We start from the raw sequence: 8171 nt of genomic DNA, 5'->3' as shown, positions 1-8171 counted from the left end.
CTCTAATGGCCTTAATAATTTTAACTAATTATAAACAGATACTAATCAAAGTATAAACTGTAGATATATCAAATCTGGTGATTAATAACTAAAATCTAAGAAAATATCAAATCGTAACCAAACCGAGCCAAAACAATAACACTCATAGGAATAAGTTAACTTAATAGACATTAAGTTAATCTTCCTCTGAAGATGAAGATGTTGCCTCATCTGTTGTATTGTCAGGGAGTAAATCCTTTATATGAAATTGACCAATTCGTCTATTCGTCGAATTGTCTTTTAATTCATATACTAAAGGAGATATTACCCTAACGACAGTACAGGGAACATATTTCTGACAAAACTTAGCAGAAATGGCATCACCTTTATTTGATTTTACAAAATTCCGTTTCAAAACTCGATCGCCCACAAAAAATCGCAAATCTCGTTTCCTCAAATTATACTGATGCTGATTTCTATGGTAAGAAGCTTTCAACTTCTTCCTAATGTCAGCGAATATTGGAGGTAAGTTTTGGAGATCTTCCATACGGTGAAGTTTCTCAGAAATTTGAGGAAGAGTTGTTGAATTTTCAGAAATTAAACCGAAATAATCACCTGACAATGGAATATGCCTACCAAAATTAACATAAGCTGGAGAGCACTGAGTGGTTTCATGAACAGAAGTTCGAATGGCTTGAGCAACTGAATGAATGTACTGATCCCAAGCTCTATGATCAGTGTAAGTGTAAGATCGAAGAGCAGTAACAATGCTACGATTTACACGTTCAGTGTGGTTAGCTTGCGGATGATAAGCTGCATTGTAGAATATCTTTTGGACCTTATATTTACTTAAAAGATCTTTAAAGGCTTTAGAAATAAATTGTGGACCATTATCACATGATACTATTTGGGGAATACCAAATAGTAAGAACACTTGCTCCTCTAAGAACTTCAAAATAGCTGGAGTTGTAGCCTTACGAAGAGGGCAAACTAAAGGAAATTTGGTGAAGTAATCTACAACAACCAAACAATACGTATTACCTGCATAACTACGTGGATACGGTCCAATAAGGTCTAAAGAGATCATTTGCCAAGGAAAATTAATGTTCCTAAACGAACCCATTAATCCAGCTTGAGGTAGGTTACTCGGCTTGCATGTTGCACAAACTCTACATCTAGAGATGTATTTCTTAACTGAGTTGCGCAGACCAGGCCAGTAATATAACTCAGCTATTTTACTAAATGTTTTATAAAAACCAAAGTGACCTGATGTCACATCATCATGAAAAGTTCTCAAGACTTCATCCCTATTTGCTGTTGGGACTACTATTTTCCAATCAGACATATTCGATAAAGACTCAACTGGACTGATTACATGTTTATACAGGATATTATTCTCTACCTTGAAATCAGGATATCTAGTAGGTTCTTGGGTTACATTATGAATCATCTTTCGATACCAATTATCTGGAGATAAAGTGGACAGATCTAAAAGATTGATATCGAATGTACGTGACAACGCATCTGCAACCACAACACCATTGGCTTTGCGATGAACAATATTATAATCAAAGACAGAAAGCCTACAAATCCAACGGGATAAACGTTGTGACGGATTTTTCATGGAATGTAACCATAATAAAGAACTATGATCTGTAATGATAGTAAACTTACGACCCTCAAGATAGTACCGAAAGGCATCAAGACCATGGATAATTGCAAGAAGTTCTCTCTCTGTGGTGGAATAATTTTTCTGTGCTTTATTGAGCTTTTTGCTGGTATAAGCTATTGGATGTTCCGAACCATCCTTCATTTGAAACAGTACACCACCTGAAGCAGTGTTGGAACAATCTGTCATGAGATAGAAATGCTCTTTAAAATTCGGAGATGTCATGACAGGTGCACTAGTAAGAGCTTCTTTTATACGCCGGAAAGCATCATCGGCTTCTGAGGTCCATGTAATAGTTTGGCCTTTTTTCCTATTTTTAAGGAGATCTGTAAGTGGAGACAACAAAGTAGAATAAGACGGCACAAACCGACGATAATATCCACACATGCCTAATATCCTACGGACTTGAGTAGTAGTCTTAGGTATAGGAAAATCTTTGATAGCTGTAACTTTATCTGGGTCAGTCCTTAAACCTTTACTATCGACTACATATCCTAAAAATTTAAGACTAGGACGACAAAACTGACATTTATCTAAATTAATAGTTAAATTAGCCTCTTTGAGACGTAAAAACAACTTATCCAAAATTTCCATATGAAGAGAAAAATCAGGAGTGACAACCAAAATGTCATCCAAATAATAAAAAACATAGGGCTCTAACTGAGGACCAATGACTAAGTCCATCAGACGACACATTGTCTGAGGAGCTGAAACAAGACCAAAAGGCATAGTGACAAACTGAAATAATCCTTTCCCACTAACTGCAAAAGCTGTATACTTTTTACTTTCCTCACTCAAAGGAATCTGTAAAAAAGCTTTAGATAGATCGATAGAAGAAATATACCTAGCATTCTGGAGTTTACTTAGAATGACGTCTATTCGGGGAATAGGATAAGCATCCCGATTTGTAGTAATATTATTCAACTTTCGACCATCGAAGCAAACCCTAAAAGATCCATCTTTTTTCTTGGTTAACCACAAAGGACTACAGTAAGAAGACGTGGAAGGTTCAATGATCTTCAACTCTAACATGGAATCAATTTCCTTTTCCAAGTCAACTTGCCAAGCCTGAGGAATAGGATACTGATATTGTCTAAAAGGTGTGGTATCTCCCACTTCGATAGTGTGAGATATTAAGGATGTACGACCTAATTTGTCTTTTGACGAAAGGGTTGTAAATTTAGAGATCATATTCTCTAATTGACTTTGTTCTGAACTAGATAAACTAGTAAAATCCTGAATAGCACTAAGTAAGGACAGATTAAATTGAGAAATAGAAAAGGAAAAATTAGAACAATTTAGTGTGCTATTAAAAGCATTTAAGAAGTCCATACCTAAAATTATAGAATTCTGAACTGAAGGAATAATATAGAATGTAATTTGTTTACATAAATCTGCTACTGTGATTTCAGTTTCAAATTTGCCTGTAATAGACTGAACTGTACCATCTGCAGTAGACACTTGCAGAGAGGAAATGGGCATAATGGAAACCTCAGCATTTTTCAGTAAAGTTAATGAATGTGAACCTATCACAGAAATGTTCGAGCCACTATCTAAAAGAGCTAAACAAGATTGTCCTAAAATCTTAATAGGAAGATAAGGTCTATTATCATTATGTTTTCTCACTAATAACGAATTCAAATCAAAACAATTATTATCTGATTGATCAAAAATTTTAAGTGGTACTAAACTAAACTTATTATCTCTACCTACACAATCAGAGGATGCAATAGGCAAACAAAAAGAATCAGAAATAAAAGAATCCTCCTGAATTGTGGTAGACTCTGGTATAGATACTGGAACTACTACACTGCTACTATTATGTTTATTACTAAAATTTGGGAAGATATTTGGGGAAGATAATCTATGCGAATCAAATGTATTATATTGAGAAGTTACTTCTTGGAATGACTTGGTGTGGTGTGTGTTGGTTTTTTGGGGACAACCCCTTTCCCTTTCCGACTGGAAGACGGGTTTGGGTGGCTTGACGTGGTTGGACCAGTGACTTCGTTTGATGTAACGGTTTGATTCCCTGATGGGGGTGTGGACGGAGAAACGCTCAGGGGACGGACCTCCGATCGTTCGTTTCCCGAACACCTAAAACAATTGCGTTTGAGGGTATTTTCTTTACCACAACCGTGGCAGAAAATACGGGTACGAGGGATGCCGCAATCATAAAAAGTATGGCCAGACTCACGACAATTCCAGCACACTACAGAACTTACAACTGAGATATTACGCTCAGGGCCCTTAGATTGCCAAGAACGGTGTCTAAAAGGATTTTGGTGACCGAAAGAGTCAGAAGAGTGTTTGGAAGTGGTGGGAGGTTGAGAAGACCAAGATAAAGTTTCCTCCAAACGTTTACATTTCTCGGTGATGTCTGCTATACTGGTGATGTCTACTAAAGCTAATTGTTGGTGATAAAAAGGCAATAGACATTTCAGAATAATCTTAATTTTTGCAGAATCTGTTAAAGGAGTCTCAAGGCGACTACACATACCCAAAATGTTATTGATAAACATCGTAACAGACTCATTTGGCTTCTGTTTACGATTTTTGATTTGGTCTAGAAGGTCATCTTGAAATGAATATGGAAGAAAATCAGATTTAAGTTTCTGAGCCAAATCAGACCAATTAGAAAAATTATTGCGGTTGTTTCTAAACCACGTAAAAGCTGTGCCTGTAAACAATTCAGCAGAAGCTGCAAAAAGATCATCTTCACTGACTCCTCTCGATACTCGAAGACATTCCACCCTATCCAAAAAAGAAATTACTTGGTCATAATGACCTTCACCAGAAAATGTAATGCCCCATTTATGTACCTGAACAGGTTTGGGGTGTAGAAATGAGTTAGCTGCTTGGACAGAAGAAATAGGAGTTGAAGTAGCAATTGGATTTACTCGTGAATCAAGTTCACCCTCTAGGCTAAGAATTCGGATTGAAATTGAGCGTTTATAAGATTGCTGATCCTCATTCGAACACGACAATAAATGAACACGGCCTGAGACATGAGCTAGACGTGATATCAGCCGGGAGTACAGGCTATCTTGGACAGTCCCTCTAAAATCGGATATCCTTTTAGCCAAATCATCCACAGTCTCATCAATCTCTTCTTGCTGCTCTAGAAAAGGAATACTTGTGGCAGAAATTTGTCGAAAGCTTCTGTTTCCTTCTTCTTGCCTTAAAGCTCCACGCAATAGTTTGCGTTTTAAATCCACATTGGAAGACTCATCAATATTGATGTCCCTAATTCTCAACTCATAATCTAATTCCTTGACTAATAAATGTTCTACCTTGAATGCAGACATTGTGAAAAAAAAATAGATGAATAGACAAAGGAAATAATGTATTACCACTCCACAAAATCAATCGAAGAATAATCTAAGGTTTAAAAAAAAATATATATATATATATCTAAATAAATATGTAACAACACACCACAAAATCAATCCAAGAATAATCTAAAGTTATTCACAAAAATTTTAAAATGGTTAAGTAAAGTTAAGTAAATATAACACAATCCTTGAAGCAACACACAATGGTTTCAACAAGTATATGATTAACAAATAATTGAATATAAAAACCCACCAATATTGGCTAATATATATATATAAAAATAGTAATATCTAAATTATTAAATTATTATAGTTCAATAATAGTAAAATAGATTGTTAACTGTACACAATAATTAAGAAGGTGAGGGTTTAAATATGAATATAAATAAACTGCAGCAATACAAGTATACCTATAAATGTAAATCTAATAAGAAAAGATAAATAAATAAGGAAGTTAAAAAAAAATGAACAAAGAGCAACAGGAACAAATTAGAAATAATAAAGAATATTTTGCAAAGAGAAATATACTACAGAATGTACGGTCTGAACTGAGAAAATAGGCCCCACGTTGGGCGCCAATGTAACAAAAAGATGTTTATGTAGCAACAATTGTGCTAGAGGAAGTCTGGGTGACTCTCTCCAGTGTAGCAAAAGGGTGAACTCTAAAATGCACCTTGATACACCAACGAACTACTATGGGTAATAACGGAAGATGGAAGGGATTAGATAGAAATAAATTATGTAAAAGAAATAAATATGAATTTTATGAAGAAAATATGAATTTTAAAATATAACAGAATTAAGTGTTGGCTAGCGACTATGCAGGAGAATGACCACTTGACACTCAAAGAAGGATTCGGCCAATTTGCATGCCCTACAGAGACCGTAAGATATAAGAACTAATGACGAGAAAACCACCAAGAAATAAACAAATGAAAGATAAAGTTGCTCTACTGAATGTTTGGGCGCCAGGAAGTTAAATGTTTTCTTCCGAGATATCTTGTATTGCTGAAATATGAAAGATAGGTACTGATTGAAATATTGAATTGTTTTAACCCAACTTTAATAAATACCAATTTTATGTACAGACTATTTTAAATACTTATATATGACCCATCACCTCTTATATACAATTAACTTATCTATATTTACAGTAAAATCCCAGAATATAATGATAAACAATTTCCCCCCTAATGTACCTATTAAGGTTAAATTTTGACAGAGGTTATACTCAATAATTATGTATAAATAATATAAAATAAAAATATAAGATAATATAAATATAAAATACTACTCACTAATATAATAGTTTAGTTTTCGTTTAATAAATGTTTAAGTTTGAAATTAAATGAACCTCTCCGGATAAGTGTGCACACGATAACCTGATGAAGAGAGATTCAAGGGAGAGTCAAAATCTCATCCCTTGGTAGACAATAAATAATTTAATTAAATTGTACTATTGTTTTAGGAAAATTGAATGTAATTATTATTAATGATGTAAAAGTTAAAACCTTGAAGAGGACGTAATGTTATTAAAGATATTTAAATAAGAAACAAAAAGATAAAACTAAGTTCTTCCGGCCAGTTTCCGTAGGTTTCCCTGGAAGGTCCTCTGGTGAAGAACTAGCTGCAGGTGGGTAAATTTACTCCAAACCTGGGTTCCATATAAAAAAAGGAGGTACTTTAAACCAAGTCCATTAAATTCTTCTTAAAAAAAAACCATAAACTTAAAATTCTTCTTCCCCTTATCTTAATAAATTTTCCATACAAAAAAAATAATTATTCTTCCCTGACTTGCACTGGAATCCGTAAGTAGGCTAAAAAAACAGTTGTGTTACTCCAAGTCCTTTGTTCATACAAGAAAGTAAAGAAAAACCAAGAAGGTCAACAGGTTGCTTTAAATTAAAATAAAAACTATATTGTTTTTCTGTAAAAAATAACCTTGGGATGGTATGACAATGTTTTATAGGATATATTAAATAGATAGGTTTTCAGAAAGCATGGTCTATATATATTATAGAATAGAAAAAAAAAGGAAATATTAGCCGGTTTAACGGTATGGAATTGAAATAGATAATTGTTGGTTTTCATCTTTGGAAAGAAATAAAGTTTGAGATAATGATAAAATCTAATACTTGTAATATATTTAGGTATTAATGAAATAAGTGAAATAGGACATATATAAGATAGAATAGATAGCTAGATAGCTAAGAATATATATCGAGAGCGGATTAAAATAGATTTGAATTTCACTAACAATGGCGGATGATATGACATGTTTTTACACATAATTTATTTATAACTTTAAACTTACCGGCTGAGGTGGTCCAAAATTAAAGTACTTTCCCAAAAAAACTAAATAACAAATGGGTTCTTCCAACACAACAGCTTTTCCACAAAAAAAAATAAAAAATAAACTTAAACCCAATTCATGAAAATGGCACCTACAGCCGCCTTGAACAAACGATGTTCACTCCACGAGACCCCAGCAACAAGTGCCGATTTGACGCTACGCTGTCACAAACGATGTACTTTCAGAGTCTTAGACAGAGGGCGGGATTTAATGCCAACTTTCGAAAATTATATTTTACTGGAGTTTTAAATATTTGGTTTAAGAATATTTCAAAAATGAATTTAATTTATAATTAAATTAAAGGATTCCAGTGACAAAAAGGTAAATGGTTCTTTAAGTAACGGACTCGTTACAAAGAGTAAAATTTGGATCTATATTTATGATTGACATTTTATTTAAAATAGATATTTTAAGATTATCTGGAATAGTAAGATTAAATCTTCCTATTTTGAAGTTATTATTATTGAATTTCTTAATCTTGTTCCAAACATAAGTCATGCTAGAGTTCCTATTTAAAGTTTCACAAAAAAGCCTAAACTTTTCTTTTTTTTTATTATTTAATTTTTTCTTAGTTAATGCAATGGTTTTTTTTGCTAATATATAATTTTCCATAGATGGAACATTATTAAAATTTGCTATGGCTTTTTTCCTTTCCTTAACCCAGGATGCACAATCATTATCCCACCAGGCATTACCCCTTTTAACTTGTATACCGGCCTGTTTAAACGGAATTCCTTGATCAGCTACCGTGTTAATAATATACATTAGTTGATCATAAGTTAAGTTATAATCTAAATCTTGAAGGTACATCAAAATATTTATTTGCCAAATAAAG

The 8171-nt window shown here is 33.4% G+C and overlaps 1 long non-coding RNA gene across 1 annotated transcript; it reads right to left on the bottom strand.

The window, feature by feature from the left end:
* Window positions 1–6029: 6029 nt before the first annotated feature.
* Window positions 6030–7683, bottom strand: LOC140438155 (uncharacterized). The gene is made up of 2 exons (XR_011950448.1): window positions 7298–7683; window positions 6030–6800 (listed from the first exon to the last, which is right to left on the bottom strand). It is a non-coding gene; the product is annotated as an uncharacterized lncRNA (long non-coding RNA).
* Window positions 7684–8171: the final 488 nt, after the last annotated feature.

Source organism: Diabrotica undecimpunctata, chromosome 4 (genome assembly GCF_040954645.1).
Source record: "Diabrotica undecimpunctata isolate CICGRU chromosome 4, icDiaUnde3, whole genome shotgun sequence".
Classification (NCBI taxonomy): Eukaryota; Metazoa; Arthropoda; class Insecta; order Coleoptera; family Chrysomelidae; genus Diabrotica; species Diabrotica undecimpunctata.
Note: the sequence above shows the minus strand (reverse complement) of the source record. Positions and strands in the feature narration are given on the sequence as shown.